Raw genomic sequence first — 16,216 nt, 5'->3', positions numbered from 1 at the left:
ATACCTGCATGTTTGCATAATACCCTAACCCAAAGGCTCAGTTTGGTATTTATCCAACAGCACAGGCCCTGGATTGTTGAAGATGGCCTCAGGAACCAGCACAGGGCCTGGTGTGTTGTACATGGCCACAGCAAGGAGCACAGGGCCTGGTTTGGTGAAGATGGCCTCGGCCAGAAGCGCAGGGCCTGGTGTGATGTGAGTGGCCTGAGCAAGAGCCACAGGCCTTGGTGTGGTGTAAGTGGCCTCAGCCAGCAGCCACAGGCCCTGGTGTGGTGTAAGTCGCCTCAGCCAGAAGCCACAGGCACTGGTGTGGTGTAAGTGGCCTCAGCCAGCAGCCACAGGCCCTGGTGTGGTGTAGGTGGCCTCAGCCAGCAGCCACAGGCCCTGGTGTGGTGTAGGTGGCCTCAGCCAGCAGCCACAGGCCCTGGTGTGGTGTAAGTGGCCTCAGCCAGCAGCCACAGGCCCTGGTGTGGTGTAAGTGGCCTGAGCAAGAGCCACAGGCCCTGGTGTGGTGTAAGTGGCCTGAGCAAGAGCCACAGACCCTGGTGTGGTGTAAGTGGCCTGAGCAAGAGCCACAGACCCTGGTGTGGTGTAATTGGCCTCAATAGCAACTAATGCCCTGGTGTGGTGTAAGTGGCCTCAGCCAGCAGCCACAGGCCCTGGTGTGGTGTAAGTGGCCTGAGCAAGAGCCACAGGCCCTGGTGTGGTGTAAGTGGCCTGAGCAAGAGCCACAGGCCCTGGTGTGGTGTAATTGGCCTCAATAGCAACTAATGCCCTGGTGTGGTGTAGGTGGCCTCAGCCAGCAGCCACAGGCCCTGGTGTGGTGAAAGTGGCCTCAGCCAGCAGCCACAGGCCCTGGTGTGGTGTAGGTGGCCTCAGCCAGCAGCCACAGGCCCTGGTGTGGTGTAGGTGGCCTCAGCCAGCAGCCACAGGCCCTGGTGTGGTGTAAGTGGCCTCAGCCACAGGCCCTGGTGTGGTGTAGGTGGCCTCAGCCAGCAGCCACAGGCCCTGGTGTGGTGTAGGTGGCCTCAGCCAGCAGCCACAGGCCCTGGTGTGGTGTAAGTGGCCTCAGCCAGCAGCCACAGGCCCTGGTGTGGTGTAAGTGGCCTGAGCAAGAGCCACAGACCCTGGTGTGGTGTAATTGGCCTCAGCCAGCAGCCACACGCCCTGGTGTGGTGTAATTGGCCTCAGCCAGCAGCCACACGCCCTGGTGTGGTGTAAGTGGCCTGAGCAAGAGCCACAGGCCCTGGTGTGGTGTAAGTGGCCTGAGCAAGAGCCACAGACCCTGGTGTGGTGTAAGTGGCCTCAGCCAGCAGCCACACGCCCTGGTGTGGTGTAAGTGGCCTGAGCAAGAGCCACAGACCCTGGTGTGGTGTAATTGGCCTCAATAGCAACTAATGCCCTGGTGTGGTGTAGGTGGCCTCAGCCAGCAGCCACAGGCCCTGGTGTGGTGAAAGTGGCCTCAGCCAGAGCCACAGGCCCTGATGTGGTGTAAGTGGCCCCAGCCGGTCCCTCAGGCCCTTGTGTGGTGTAGGTTGCATCAGCTAGCAGCACAAGACATTGGAAAAGAGCCAAAAGCAGTGTCGTTAATGTGCCCTCATTAATGGGCAGCTGCTTTTGGTCTTTTAATACACCCCTTCTCTGGATCAAAAGCGGTTCAATGACATGAAAATGAAAGGCTTACAGGACCAGGTATTCCCAGGCAGTCTCCCATCCAAGTACTAACCAAGCCCAGCCCTGCTTAGCTTCCGAGATCAGACGAGGTTGGGCGTGCTCAGGGTGGTATGGCCGTAAGCTGCTGGCTCCAGCACAATGTCTCAATTTATGGATTCAAGTGATTAGGTGGCAAGTACCTGAAGTTACGAAGACAATGCTATAACCATACCTGCATGTTTGCATAATACCCTAACCCAAAGGCTCAGTTTGGCATTTATCCAACAGCACAGGCCCTGGATTGTTGAAGATGGCCTCAGGAACCAGCACAGGGCCTGGTGTGTTGTACATGGCCACAGCAAGGAGCACAGGGCCTGGTTTGGTGAAGATGGCCTCGGCCAGAAGCGCAGGGCCTGGTGTGATGTGAGTGGCCTGAGCAAGAGCCACAGGCCTTGGTGTGGTGTAAGTGGCCTCAGCCAGCAGCCACAGGCCCTGGTGTGGTGTAAGTCGCCTCAGCCAGAAGCCACAGGCACTGGTGTGGTGTAAGTGGCCTCAGCCAGCAGCAAAAGGGCCCTGGTGTGGTGTAAGTGGCCTCAGCCAGCAGCCACAGGCCCTGGTGTGGTGTAGGTGGCCTCAGCCAGCAGCCACAGGCCCTGGTGTGGTGTAAGTGGCCTCAACCAGCAGCCACAGGCCCTGGTGTGGTGTAAGTGGCCTCAGCCAGCAGCCACAGGCCCTGGTGTGGTGTAAGTGGCCTCAGCCAGTGCCACAGGCCCTGGTGTGGTGTAAGTGGCCTGAGCAAGAGCCACAGACCCTGGTGTGGTGTAATTGGCGTCAGCCAGCAGCCACAGGCCCTGGTGTGGTGTAAGTCGCCTCAGACAGAAGCCACAGGCACTGGTGTGGTGTAAGTGGCCTCAGCCAGCAGCAAAAGGGCCCTGGTGTGGTGTAAGTCGCCTCAGCCAGCAGCCACAGGCCCTGGTGTGGTGTAGGTGGCCTCAGCCACCAGCCACAGGCCCTGGTGTGGTGTAAGTGGCCTCAGCCAGCAGCCACAGGCCCTGGTGTGGTGTAAGTGGCCTCAGCCAGCAGCCACAGGCCCTGGTGTGGTGTAAGTGGCCTCAGCCAGTGCCACAGGCCCTGGTGTGGTGTAAGTGGCCTGAGCAAGAGCCACAGGCCCTGGTGTGGTGTAAGTGGCCTGAGCAAGAGCCACAGGGCCTGGTTTGGTGAAGATGGCCTCGGCCAGAAGAGAAGGGCCTGGTGTGATGTGAGTGGCCTGAGCAAGAGCCACATACCCTGGTGTGGTGTAATTGGCCTCAATAGCAACTAAGGCCCTGGTGTGGTGTAAGTGGCCTGAGCAAGAGCCACATACCGTGGTGTGGTGTAATTGGCCTCAATAGCAACTAAGGCCCTGGTGTGGTGTAGGTGGCCTCAGCCAGCAGCCACAGGCCCTGGTGTGGTGTAAGTGGCCCCAGCCGGTCACTCAGGCCCTGGTGTGTTTTACATGGCCACAGCAAGCAGCACAGGGCCTGGTTTGGTGAAGATGGCCTCAGCAAGCAGCCACAGGCCCTGGTTTGGTGTAAGTGGCCTCAGCCAGCAGCCACAGGCCCTGGTGTGGTGTAAGTGGCCTCAGCCAGCAGCCACAGGCCCTGGTGTGGTCTAAGTGGCCTCAGCCAGTGCCACAGGCCCTGGTGTGGTGTAAGTGGCCTGAGTAAGAGCCACAGGCCCTGGTGTGGTGTAAGTGGCCTCAGCCAGCAGCCACAGGCCCTGGTGTGGTGTAAGTGGCCTGAGCAAGTGCCACAGGCCCTGGTGTGGTGTAAGTGGCCTAAGCCAGAGCCACAGGCCCTGGTGTGGTGTAAGTGGCCTGAGCAAGAGCCACAGGGCCTGGTTTGGTGAAGATGGCCTCGGCCAGAAGCGCAGGGCCTGGTGTGATGTGAGTGGCCTGAGCAAGAGCCACAGGCCCTGGTGTGGTGTAATTGGCCTCAATAGCAACTAAGGCCCTGGTGTGGTGTAAGTGGCCTGAGCAAGAGCCACATACCCTGGTGTGGTGTAATTGGCCTCAATAGCAACTAAGGCCCTGGTGTGGTGTAGGTGGCCTCAGCCAGCAGCCACAGGCCCTGGTGTGGTGTAAGTGGCCTCAGCCAGAGCAACAGGCCCTGATGTGGTGTAAGTGGCCCCAGCCGGTCACTCAGGCCCTGGTGTGGTGTAAGTGGCATCAGCTAGCAGCACAAGACATTGGAAAACAGCCAAAAGCAATGTCGTTAATGTGCCCTCATTAATGGGGAGCTGCTTCTGGTCTTTTAATACACCCCTTCTCTGGATCAAAAGCGGTTCAATGACATGAAAAGGAAAGGCTTACAGCACCAGGTATTCCCAGGCAGTCTCCCATCCAAGTACTAACCAAGCCCAGCCCTGCTTAGCTTCCGAGATCAGACGAGGTCGGGCGTGCTCAGGGTGGTATGGCCGTAAGCTGCTGGCCCCAGCACAATGTCTCAATTTATGGATTCAAGTGATTAGGTGGCAAGTACCTGAAGTTACGAAGACAATCCTATAACCATACCTGCATGTTTGCATAATACCCTGACCAAAAGGCTCAGTTTGGCATTTATCCAACAGCACAGGCCCTGGATTGTTGAAGATGGCCTCAAGAACCAGCACAGGACCTGGTGTGTTTTACATGGCCACAGCAAGCAGCACAGGGCCTGGTTTGGTGAAGATGGCCTCAGCAAGCAGCCACAGGCCCTGGTTTGGTGTAAGTGGCCTCAGCTAGCAGCCACAGGCCCTGGTGTGGTGTGAGTGGCCTCAGCCAGCAGCCACAGGCCCTGGTGTGGTCTAAGTGGCCTCAGCCAGTGCCACAGGCCCTGGTGTGGTGTAAGTGGCCTGAGCAAGAGCCACAGGCCCTGGTGTGGTCTAAGTGGCCTCAGCCAGTGCCACAGGCCCTGGTGTGGTGTAAGTGGCCTGAGCAAGAGCCACAGGCCCTGGTGTGGTGTAAGTGGCCTGAGCAAGTGCCACAGGCCCTGGTGTGGTGTAAGTGGCCTAAGCCAGAGCCACAGGCCCTGGTGTGGTGTAAGTGGCCTCAATAGCAAATAAGGCCCTGGTGTGGTGTAAGTGGCCTGAGCAAGAACCACAGGGCCTGGTGTGGTGTAAGTGGCCTCAGCCAGCAGCAAAAGGGCCCTGGTGTGGTGTAGGTGGCCTCAGCCAGCAGCCACAGGCCCTGGTGTGGTGTAAGTGGCCTCAATAGCAACTAAGGCCCTGGTGTGGTGTAAGTGGCTTCAGCCAGCAGCCACAGGCCCTGGTGTGGTGTAAATGGCCTCAGCCAGCAGCCACAGGCCCTGGTGTGGTGTAGGTGGCCTCAGCCAGCAGCCACAGGCCCTGGTGTGGTGTAAGTGGCCTCAATAGCAACTAAGGCCCTGGTGTGGTGTAAGTGGCTTCAGCCAGCAGCCACAGGCTCTGGTGTGGTGTAACTGGCCTCAGCCAGCAGCCACAGGCCCTGGTGTGGTGTAAGTGGCCTCAGCCAGAGCCACAGGCCCTGATGTGGTGTAAGTGGCCCCAGCCGGTCACTCAGGCCCTGGTGTGGTGTAGGTGGCATCAGCTAGCAGCACAAGACATTGGAAAACAGCCAAAAGCAGTGTCGTTAATGTGCCCTCATTAATGGGCAGCTGCTTTTGGTCTTTTAATACACCCCTTCTCTGGATCAAAAGCGGTTCAATGACATGAAAATCAAAGGCTTACAGCACCAGGTATTCCCAGGCAGTCTCCCATCCAAGTACTAACCAAGCCCAGCCCTGCTTAGCTTCCGAGATCAGACGAGGTCCGGCGTGGTCAGGGTGGTATGGCCGTAAGCTGCTGGCCCCAGCACAATGTCTCAATTTATGGATTCAAGTGATTAGGTGGCAAGTACCTGAAGTTACGAAGACAGTCCTATAACCATACCTGCATGTTTGCATAATACCCTAACCCAAAGGCTCAGTTTGGCATTTATCCAACAGCACAGGCCCTGGATTGTTGAAGATGGCCTCAGGAACCAGCACAGGGCCTGGTGTGTTGTACATGGCCACAGCAAGCAGCACAGGGCCTGGTTTGGTGAAGATGGCCTCGGCCAGAAGCGCAGGGCCTGGTGTGATGTGAGTGGCCTGAGCAAGAGCCACAGGCCTTGGTGTGGTGTAAGTGGCCTCAGCCAGCAGCCACAGGCCCTGGTGTGGTGTAGGTCGCCTCAGCCAGAAGCCACAGGCACTGGTGTGGTGTAAGTGGCCTCAGCCAGCAGCAAAAGGGCCCTGGTGTGGTGTAAGTGGCCTCAGCCAGCAGCCACAGGCCCTGGTGTGGTGTAGGTGGCCTCAGCCAGCAGCCACAGGCCCTGGTGTGGTGTAAGTGGCCTCAACCAGCAGCCACAGGCCCTGGTGTGGTGTAAGTGGCCTCAGCCAGCAGCCACAGGCCCTGGTGTGGTGTAAGTGGCCTCAGCCAGTGCCACAGGCCCTGGTGTGGTGTAAGTGGCCTGAGCAAGAGCCACAGACCCTGGTGTGGTGTAATTGGCCTCAGCCAGCAGCCACAGGCCCTGGTGTGGTGTAAGTCGCCTCAGACAGAAGCCACAGGCACTGGTGTGGTGTAAGTGGCCTCAGCCAGCAGCAAAAGGGCCCTGGTGTGGTGTAAGTCGCCTCAGCCAGCAGCCACAGGCCCTGGTGTGGTGTAGGTGGCCTCAGCCACCAGCCACAGGCCCTGGTGTGGTGTAAGTGGCCTCAGCCAGCAGCCACAGGCCCTGGTGTGGTGTAAGTGGCCTCAGCCAGCAGCCACAGGCCCTGGTGTGGTGTAAGTGGCCTCAGCCAGTGCCACAGGCCCTGGTGTGGTGTAAGTGGCCTGAGCAAGAGCCACAGGCCCTGGTGTGGTGTAAGTGGCCTGAGCAAGAGCCACAGACCCTGGTGTGGTGTAATTGGCCTCAATAGCAACTAATGCCCTGGTGTGGTGTAGGTGGCCTCAGCCAGCAGCCACAGGCCCTGGTGTGGTGAAAGTGGCCTCAGCCAGAGCCACAGGCCCTGATGTGGTGTAAGTGGCCCCAGCCGGTCACTCAGGCCCTTGTGTGGTGTAGGTTGCATCAGCTAGCAGCACAAGACATTGGAAAACAGCCAAAAGCAGTGTCGTTAATGTGCCCTCATTAATGGGCAGCTGCTTTTGGTCTTTTAATACACCCCTTCTCTGGATCAAAAGCGGTTCAATGACATGAAAATCAAAGGCTTACAGAACCAGGTATTCCCAGGCAGTCTCCCATCCAAGTACTAACCAAGCCCAGCCCTGCTTAGCTTCCGAGATCAGACGAGGTCGGGCGTGCTCAGGGTGGTATGGCCGTAAGCTGCTGGCCCCAGCACAATGTCTCAATTTATGGATTCAAGTGATTAGGTGGCAAGTACCTGAAGTTACGAAGACAATGCTATAACCATACCTGCATGTTTGCATAATACCCTAACCCAAAGGCTCAGTTTGGCATTTATCCAACAGCACAGGCCCTGGATTGTTGAAGATGGCCTCAGGAACCAGCACAGGGCCTGGTGTGTTGTACATGGCCACAGCAAGGAGCACAGGGCCTGGTTTGGTGAAGATGGCCTCGGCCAGAAGCGCAGGGCCTGGTGTGATGTGAGTGGCCTGAGCAAGAGCCACAGGCCTTGGTGTGGTGTAAGTGGCCTCAGCCAGCAGCCACAGGCCCTGGTGTGGTGTAAGTCGCCTCAGCCAGAAGCCACAGGCACTGGTGTGGTGTAAGTGGCCTCAGCCAGCAGCCACAGGCCCTGGTGTGGTGTAGGTGGCCTCAGCCAGCAGCCACAGGCCCTGGTGTGGTGTAGGTGGCCTCAGCCAGCAGCCACAGGCCCTGGTGTGGTGTAAGTGGCCTCAGCCAGCAGCCACAGGCCCTGGTGTGGTGTAAGTGGCCTGAGCAAGAGCCACAGGCCCTGGTGTGGTGTAAGTGGCCTGAGCAAGAGCCACAGACCCTGGTGTGGTGTAATTGGCCTCAATAGCAACTAATGCCCTGGTGTGGTGTAGGTGGCCTCAGGCAGCAGCCACAGGCCCTGGTGTGGTGTAAGTGGCCTCAGCCAGCAGCCACAGGCCCTGGTGTGGTGTAAGTGGCCTGAGCAAGTGCCACAGGCCTGGTGTGGTGTAAGTGGCCTGAGCAAGAGCCACAGACCCTGGTGTGGTGTAATTGGCCTCAATAGCAACTAAGGCCCTGGTGTGGTGTAGGTGGCCTCAGCCAGCAGCCACAGGCCCTGGTGTGGTGTAAGTGGCCTCAGCCAGAGCCACAGGCCCTGATGTGGTGTAAGTGGCCCCAGCCGGTCACTCAGGCCCTGGTGTGGTGTAGGTGGCATCAGCTAGCAGCACAAGACATTGGAAAAGAGCCAAAAGCAATGTCGTTAATGTGCCCTCATTAATGGGCAGCTGCTTTTGGTCTTTTAATACACCCCTTCTCTGGATCAAAAGCGGTTCAATGACATGAAAATGAAAGGCTTACAGCACCAGGTATTCCCAGGCAGTCTCCCATCCAAGTACTAACCAAGCCCAGCCCTGCTTAGCTTCCGAGATCAGACGAGGTCGGGCGTGCTCAGGGTGGTATGGCCGTAAGCTGCTGGCCCCAGCACAATGACTCAATTTATGGATTCAAGTGATTAGGTGGCAAGTACCTGAAGTTACGAAGACAATCCTATAACCATACCTGCATGTTTGCATAATACCCTAACCCAAAGGCTCAGTTTAGCATTTATCCAACAGCACAGGCCCTGGATTGTTGAAGATGGCCTCAGGAACCAGCACAGGGCCTGGTGTGTTGTACATGGCCACAGCTAGCAGCACAGGGCCTGGTTTGGTGAAGATGGCCTCGGCCAGAAGAGCAGGGCCTGGTGTGATGTGAGTGGCCTGAGCAAGAGCCACAGGCCCTGGTGTGGTGTAAGTGGCCTCAATAGCAACTAAGGCCCTGGTGTGGTGTAAGTGGCCTCAGCCAGCAGCCACAGGCCCTGGTGTGGTGTAAGTGGCCTCAATAGCAACTAAGGCCCTGGTGTGGTGTAAGTGGCCTGAGCAAGAGCCACATACCCTGGTGTGGTGTAATTGGCCTCAATAGCAACTAAGGCCCTGGTGTGGTGTAGGTGGCCTCAGCCAGCAGCCACAGGCCCTGGTGTGGTGTAAGTGGCCCCAGCCGGTCACTCAGGCCCTGGTGTGTTTTACATGGCCACAGCAAGCAGCACAGGGCCTGGTTTGGTGAAGATGGCCTCAGCCAGCAGCCACAGGCCCTGGTTTGGTGTAAGTGGCCTCAGCCAGCAGCCACAGGCCCTGGTGTGGTGTAAGTGGCCTCAGCCAGCAGCCACAGGCCCTGGTGTGGTCTAAGTGGCCTCAGCCAGTGCCACAGGCCCTGGTGTGGTGTAAGTGGCCTGAGTAAGAGCCACAGGCCCTGGTGTGGTGTAAGTGGCCTCAGCCAGCAGCCACAGGCCCTGGTGTGGTGTAAGTGGCCTGAGCAAGTGCCACAGGCCCTGGTGTGGTGTAAGTGGCCTCAGCCAGAGCCACAGGCCCTGGTGTGGTGTAAGTGGCCTGAGCAAGAGCTACAGGGCCTGGTTTGGTGAAGATGGCCTCGGCCAGAAGCGCAGGGCCTGGTGTGATGTGAGTGGCCTGAGCAAGAGCCACAGGCCCTGGTGTGGTGTAATTGGCCTCAATAGCAACTAAGGCCCTGGTGTGGTGTAAGTGGCCTGAGCAAGAGCCACAGACCCTGGTGTGGTGTAATTGGCCTCAATAGCAACTAAGGCCCTGGTGTGGTGTAGGTGGCCTCAGCCAGCAGCCACAGGCCCTGGTGTGGTGTAAGTGGCCTCAGCCAGAGCAACAGGCCCTGATGTGGTGTAAGTGGCCCCAGCCGGTCACTCAGGCCCTGGTGTGGTGTAGGTGGCATCAGCTAGCAGCACAAGACATTGGAAAACAGCCAAAAGCAATGTCGTTAATGTGCCCTCATTAATGGGGAGCTGCTTTTGGTCTTTTAATACACCCCTTCTCTGGATCAAAAGCGGTTCAATGACATGAAAATGAAAGGCTTACAGCACCAGGTATTCCCAGGCAGTCTCCCATCCAAGTACTAACCAAGCCCAGCCCTGCTTAGCTTCCGAGATCAGACGAGGTCGGGCGTGCTCAGGGTGGTATGGCCGTAAGCTGCTGGCCCCAGCACAATGTCTCAATTTATGGATTCAAGTGATTAGGTGGCAAGTACCTGAAGTTACGAAGACAATCCTATAACCATACCTGCATGTTTGCATAATACCCTAACCCAAAGGCTCAGTTTGGCATTTATCCAACAGCACAGGCCCTGGATTGTTGAAGATGGCCTCAAGAACCAGCACAGGACCTGGTGTGTTTTACATGGCCACAGCAAGCAGCACAGGGCCTGGTTTGGTGAAGATGGCCTCAGCAAGCAGCCACAGGCCCTGGTTTGGTGTAAGTGGCCTCAGCTAGCAGCCACAGGCCCTGGTGTGGTGTGAGTGGCCTCAGCCAGCAGCCACAGGCCCTGGTGTGGTCTAAGTGGCCTCAGCCAGTGCCACAGGCCCTGGTGTGGTGTAAGTGGCCTAAGCCAGAGCCACAGGCCCTGGTGTGGTGTAAGTGGCCTCAATAGCAAATAAGGCCCTGGTGTGGTGTAAGTGGCCTGAGCAAGAACCACAGGGCCTGGTTTGGTGAAGATGGCCTCGGCCAGAAGCGCAGGGCCTGGTGTGATGTGAGTGGCCTGAGCAAGAGCCACAGGCCCTGGTGTGGTGTAAGTGGCCTCATTCAGCAGCCACAGGCCCTGGTGTGGTGTAAGTGGCCTCAGCCAGAAGCCACATGCACTGGTGTGGTGTAAGTGGCCTCAGCCAGCAGCAAAAGGGCCCTGGTGTGGTGTAGGTGGCCTCAGCCAGCAGCCACAGGCCCTGGTGTGGTGTAAGTGGCCTCAATAGCAACTAAGGCCCTGGTGTGGTGTAAGTGGCCTCAGCCAGCAGCCACAGGCCCTGGTGTGGTGTAAGTGGCCTCAGCCAGCAGCCACAGGCCCTGGTGTGGTGTAGGGGGCCTCAGCCAGCAGCCACAGGCCCTGGTGTGGTGTAAGTGGCTTCAGCCAGCAGCCACAGGCTCTGGTGTGGTGTAACTGGCCTCAGCCAGCAGCCACAGGCCCTGGTGTGGTGTAAGTGGCCTCAGCCAGAGCCACAGGCCCTGATGTGGTGTAAGTGGCCCCAGCCGGTCACTCAGGCCCTGGTGTGGTGTAGGTGGCATCAGCTAGCAGCACAAGACATTGGAAAACAGCCAAAAGCAGTGTCGTTAATGTGCCCTCATTAATGGGCAGCTGCTTTTGGTCTTTTAATACACCCCTTCTCTGGATCAAAAGCGGTTCAATGACATGAAAATCAAAGGCTTACAGCACCAGGTATTCCCAGGCAGTCTCCCATCCAAGTACTAACCAAGCCCAGCCCTGCTTAGCTTCCGAGATCAGACGAGGTCGGGCGTGCTCAGGGTGGTATGGCCGTAAGCTGCTGGCTCCAGCACAATGTCTCAATTTATGGATTCAAGTGATTAGGTGGCAAGTACCTGAAGTTACGAAGACAATGCTATAACCATACCTGCATGTTTGCATAATACCCTAACCCAAAGGCTCAGTTTGGTATTTATCCAACAGCACAGGCCCTGGATTGTTGAAGATGGCCTCAGGAACCAGCACAGGGCCTGGTGTGTTGTACATGGCCACAGCAAGGAGCACAGGGCCTGGTTTGGTGAAGATGGCCTCGGCCAGAAGCGCAGGGCCTGGTGTGATGTGAGTGGCCTGAGCAAGAGCCACAGGCCTTGGTGTGGTGTAAGTGGCCTCAGCCAGCAGCCACAGGCCCTGGTGTGGTGTAAGTCGCCTCAGCCAGAAGCCACAGGCACTGGTGTGGTGTAAGTGGCCTCAGCCAGCAGCCACAGGCCCTGGTGTGGTGTAGGTGGCCTCAGCCAGCAGCCACAGGCCCTGGTGTGGTGTAGGTGGCCTCAGCCAGCAGCCACAGGCCCTGGTGTGGTGTAAGTGGCCTCAGCCAGCAGCCACAGGCCCTGGTGTGGTGTAAGTGGCCTGAGCAAGAGCCACAGGCCCTGGTGTGGTGTAAGTGGCCTGAGCAAGAGCCACAGACCCTGGTGTGGTGTAAGTGGCCTGAGCAAGAGCCACAGACCCTGGTGTGGTGTAATTGGCCTCAATAGCAACTAATGCCCTGGTGTGGTGTAAGTGGCCTCAGCCAGCAGCCACAGGCCCTGGTGTGGTGTAAGTGGCCTGAGCAAGAGCCACAGGCCCTGGTGTGGTGTAAGTGGCCTGAGCAAGAGCCACAGGCCCTGGTGTGGTGTAATTGGCCTCAATAGCAACTAATGCCCTGGTGTGGTGTAGGTGGCCTCAGCCAGCAGCCACAGGCCCTGGTGTGGTGAAAGTGGCCTCAGCCAGCAGCCACAGGCCCTGGTGTGGTGTAGGTGGCCTCAGCCAGCAGCCACAGGCCCTGGTGTGGTGTAGGTGGCCTCAGCCAGCAGCCACAGGCCCTGGTGTGGTGTAAGTGGCCTCAGCCACAGGCCCTGGTGTGGTGTAGGTGGCCTCAGCCAGCAGCCACAGGCCCTGGTGTGGTGTAGGTGGCCTCAGCCAGCAGCCACAGGCCCTGGTGTGGTGTAAGTGGCCTCAGCCAGCAGCCACAGGCCCTGGTGTGGTGTAAGTGGCCTGAGCAAGAGCCACAGACCCTGGTGTGGTGTAATTGGCCTCAGCCAGCAGCCACACGCCCTGGTGTGGTGTAATTGGCCTCAGCCAGCAGCCACACGCCCTGGTGTGGTGTAAGTGGCCTGAGCAAGAGCCACAGGCCCTGGTGTGGTGTAAGTGGCCTGAGCAAGAGCCACAGACCCTGGTGTGGTGTAAGTGGCCTCAGCCAGCAGCCACACGCCCTGGTGTGGTGTAAGTGGCCTGAGCAAGAGCCACAGACCCTGGTGTGGTGTAATTGGCCTCAATAGCAACTAATGCCCTGGTGTGGTGTAGGTGGCCTCAGCCAGCAGCCACAGGCCCTGGTGTGGTGAAAGTGGCCTCAGCCAGAGCCACAGGCCCTGATGTGGTGTAAGTGGCCCCAGCCGGTCCCTCAGGCCCTTGTGTGGTGTAGGTTGCATCAGCTAGCAGCACAAGACATTGGAAAAGAGCCAAAAGCAGTGTCGTTAATGTGCCCTCATTAATGGGCAGCTGCTTTTGGTCTTTTAATACACCCCTTCTCTGGATCAAAAGCGGTTCAATGACATGAAAATGAAAGGCTTACAGGACCAGGTATTCCCAGGCAGTCTCCCATCCAAGTACTAACCAAGCCCAGCCCTGCTTAGCTTCCGAGATCAGACGAGGTTGGGCGTGCTCAGGGTGGTATGGCCGTAAGCTGCTGGCTCCAGCACAATGTCTCAATTTATGGATTCAAGTGATTAGGTGGCAAGTACCTGAAGTTACGAAGACAATGCTATAACCATACCTGCATGTTTGCATAATACCCTAACCCAAAGGCTCAGTTTGGCATTTATCCAACAGCACAGGCCCTGGATTGTTGAAGATGGCCTCAGGAACCAGCACAGGGCCTGGTGTGTTGTACATGGCCACAGCAAGGAGCACAGGGCCTGGTTTGGTGAAGATGGCCTCGGCCAGAAGCGCAGGGCCTGGTGTGATGTGAGTGGCCTGAGCAAGAGCCACAGGCCTTGGTGTGGTGTAAGTGGCCTCAGCCAGCAGCCACAGGCCCTGGTGTGGTGTAAGTCGCCTCAGCCAGAAGCCACAGGCACTGGTGTGGTGTAAGTGGCCTCAGCCAGCAGCAAAAGGGCCCTGGTGTGGTGTAAGTGGCCTCAGCCAGCAGCCACAGGCCCTGGTGTGGTGTAGGTGGCCTCAGCCAGCAGCCACAGGCCCTGGTGTGGTGTAAGTGGCCTCAACCAGCAGCCACAGGCCCTGGTGTGGTGTAAGTGGCCTCAGCCAGCAGCCACAGGCCCTGGTGTGGTGTAAGTGGCCTCAGCCAGTGCCACAGGCCCTGGTGTGGTGTAAGTGGCCTGAGCAAGAGCCACAGACCCTGGTGTGGTGTAATTGGCGTCAGCCAGCAGCCACAGGCCCTGGTGTGGTGTAAGTCGCCTCAGACAGAAGCCACAGGCACTGGTGTGGTGTAAGTGGCCTCAGCCAGCAGCAAAAGGGCCCTGGTGTGGTGTAAGTCGCCTCAGCCAGCAGCCACAGGCCCTGGTGTGGTGTAGGTGGCCTCAGCCACCAGCCACAGGCCCTGGTGTGGTGTAAGTGGCCTCAGCCAGCAGCCACAGGCCCTGGTGTGGTGTAAGTGGCCTCAGCCAGCAGCCACAGGCCCTGGTGTGGTGTAAGTGGCCTCAGCCAGTGCCACAGGCCCTGGTGTGGTGTAAGTGGCCTGAGCAAGAGCCACAGGCCCTGGTGTGGTGTAAGTGGCCTGAGCAAGAGCCACAGGGCCTGGTTTGGTGAAGATGGCCTCGGCCAGAAGAGAAGGGCCTGGTGTGATGTGAGTGGCCTGAGCAAGAGCCACATACCCTGGTGTGGTGTAATTGGCCTCAATAGCAACTAAGGCCCTGGTGTGGTGTAAGTGGCCTGAGCAAGAGCCACATACCCTGGTGTGGTGTAATTGGCCTCAATAGCAACTAAGGCCCTGGTGTGGTGTAGGTGGCCTCAGCCAGCAGCCACAGGCCCTGGTGTGGTGTAAGTGGCCCCAGCCGGTCACTCAGGCCCTGGTGTGTTTTACATGGCCACAGCAAGCAGCACAGGGCCTGGTTTGGTGAAGATGGCCTCAGCAAGCAGCCACAGGCCCTGGTTTGGTGTAAGTGGCCTCAGCCAGCAGCCACAGGCCCTGGTGTGGTGTAAGTGGCCTCAGCCAGCAGCCACAGGCCCTGGTGTGGTCTAAGTGGCCTCAGCCAGTGCCACAGGCCCTGGTGTGGTGTAAGTGGCCTGAGTAAGAGCCACAGGCCCTGGTGTGGTGTAAGTGGCCTCAGCCAGCAGCCACAGGCCCTGGTGTGGTGTAAGTGGCCTGAGCAAGTGCCACAGGCCCTGGTGTGGTGTAAGTGGCCTAAGCCAGAGCCACAGGCCCTGGTGTGGTGTAAGTGGCCTGAGCAAGAGCTACAGGGCCTGGTTTGGTGAAGATGGCCTCGGCCAGAAGCGCAGGGCCTGGTGTGATGTGAGTGTCCTGAGCAAGAGCCACAGGCCCTGGTGTGGTGTAATTGGCCTCAATAGCAACTAAGGCCCTGGTGTGGTGTAAGTGGCCTGAGCAAGAGCCACATACCCTGGTGTGGTGTAATTGGCCTCAATAGCAACTAAGGCCCTGGTGTGGTGTAGGTGGCCTCAGCCAGCAGCCACAGGCCCTGGTGTGGTGTAAGTGGCCTCAGCCAGAAGCCACATGCACTGGTGTGGTGTAAGTGGCCTCAGCCAGCAGCAAAAGGGCCCTGGTGTGGTGTAGGTGGCCTCAGCCAGCAGCCACAGGCCCTGGTGTGGTGTAAGTGGCCTCAATAGCAACTAAGGCCCTGGTGTGGTGTAAGTGGCTTCAGCCAGCAGCCACAGGCCCTGGTGTGGTGTAAGTGGCCTCAGCCAGCAGCCACAGGCCCTGGTGTGGTGTAGGGGGCCTCAGCCAGCAGCCACAGGCCCTGGTGTGGTGTAAGTGGCTTCAGCCAGCAGCCACAGGCTCTGGTGTGGTGTAACTGGCCTCAGCCAGCAGCCACAGGCCCTGGTGTGGTGTAAGTGGCCTCAGCCAGAGCCACAGGCCCTGATGTGGTGTAAGTGGCCCCAGCCGGTCACTCAGGCCCTGGTGTGGTGTAGGTGGCATCAGCTAGCAGCACAAGACATTGGAAAACAGCCAAAAGCAGTGTCGTTAATGTGCCCTCATTAATGGGCAGCTGCTTTTGGTCTTTTAATACACCCCTTCTCTGGATCAAAAGCGGTTCAATGACATGAAAATCAAAGGCTTACAGCACCAGGTATTCCCAGGCAGTCTCCCATCCAAGTACTAACCAAGCCCAGCCCTGCTTAGCTTCCGAGATCAGACGAGGTCGGGCGTGCTCAGGGTGGTATGGCCGTAAGCTGCTGGCTCCAGCACAATGTCTCAATTTATGGATTCAAGTGATTAGGTGGCAAGTACCTGAAGTTACGAAGACAATGCTATAACCATACCTGCATGTTTGCATAATACCCTAACCCAAAGGCTCAGTTTGGTATTTATCCAACAGCACAGGCCCTGGATTGTTGAAGATGGCCTCAGGAACCAGCACAGGGCCTGGTGTGTTGTACATGGCCACAGCAAGGAGCACAGGGCCTGGTTTGGTGAAGATGGCCTCGGCCAGAAGCGCAGGGCCTGGTGTGATGTGAGTGGCCTGAGCAAGAGCCACAGGCCTTGGTGTGGTGTAAGTGGCCTCAGCCAGCAGCCACAGGCCCTGGTGTGGTGTAAGTCGCCTCAGCCAGAAGCCACAGGCACTGGTGTGGTGTAAGTGGCCTCAGCCAGCAGCCACAGGCCCTGGTGTGGTGTAGGTGGCCTCAGCCAGCAGCCACAGGCCCTGGTGTGGTGTAGGTGGCCTCAGCCAGCAGCCACAGGCCCTGGTGTGG

At 58.2% G+C, this 16,216-nt stretch overlaps 5 non-coding genes and 4 pseudogenes across 5 annotated transcripts; all 9 read right to left on the bottom strand.

Annotated features, from left to right (window-relative positions):
* Positions 1 to 1,677: 1,677 nt before the first annotated feature.
* Positions 1,678 to 1,796, bottom strand: LOC147329388 (5S ribosomal RNA; annotated as a pseudogene).
* Positions 1,797 to 3,996: 2,200 nt separating this feature from the next.
* Positions 3,997 to 4,115, bottom strand: LOC147329387 (5S ribosomal RNA). The gene has a single exon (XR_015129473.1). It is a non-coding gene; the product is annotated as a 5S ribosomal RNA (ribosomal RNA).
* Positions 4,116 to 5,369: 1,254 nt separating this feature from the next.
* On the bottom strand, positions 5,370 to 5,488 carry LOC147329386 (5S ribosomal RNA; annotated as a pseudogene).
* A 1,379-nt stretch (positions 5,489 to 6,867) lies between these two features.
* LOC147329385 (5S ribosomal RNA) lies at positions 6,868 to 6,986 on the bottom strand (annotated as a pseudogene).
* Positions 6,987 to 8,121: 1,135 nt separating this feature from the next.
* LOC147329384 (5S ribosomal RNA) lies at positions 8,122 to 8,240 on the bottom strand. Its single transcript, XR_015129472.1, has one exon. It is a non-coding gene; the product is annotated as a 5S ribosomal RNA (ribosomal RNA).
* Positions 8,241 to 9,683: 1,443 nt separating this feature from the next.
* LOC147329383 (5S ribosomal RNA) lies at positions 9,684 to 9,802 on the bottom strand. The gene has a single exon (XR_015129471.1). It is a non-coding gene; the product is annotated as a 5S ribosomal RNA (ribosomal RNA).
* A 1,218-nt stretch (positions 9,803 to 11,020) lies between these two features.
* On the bottom strand, positions 11,021 to 11,139 carry LOC147329382 (5S ribosomal RNA). The gene has a single exon (XR_015129470.1). It is a non-coding gene; the product is annotated as a 5S ribosomal RNA (ribosomal RNA).
* Positions 11,140 to 12,901: 1,762 nt separating this feature from the next.
* Positions 12,902 to 13,020, bottom strand: LOC147329381 (5S ribosomal RNA; annotated as a pseudogene).
* A 2,559-nt stretch (positions 13,021 to 15,579) lies between these two features.
* Positions 15,580 to 15,698, bottom strand: LOC147329380 (5S ribosomal RNA). The gene has a single exon (XR_015129468.1). It is a non-coding gene; the product is annotated as a 5S ribosomal RNA (ribosomal RNA).
* Positions 15,699 to 16,216: the final 518 nt, after the last annotated feature.

The sequence above is a fragment of the Aulonocara sp. 'chitande type north' Nkhata Bay genome, linkage group LG5, assembly GCF_057382095.1.
Source record: "Aulonocara sp. 'chitande type north' Nkhata Bay isolate Kocher_YH1m ecotype deep benthic linkage group LG5, A_spYH_male_GT1.1, whole genome shotgun sequence".
Taxonomy (NCBI): domain Eukaryota; kingdom Metazoa; phylum Chordata; class Actinopteri; order Cichliformes; family Cichlidae; genus Aulonocara; species Aulonocara sp. 'chitande type north' Nkhata Bay.
This window is presented reverse-complemented; position numbering and strand designations above follow the sequence as displayed.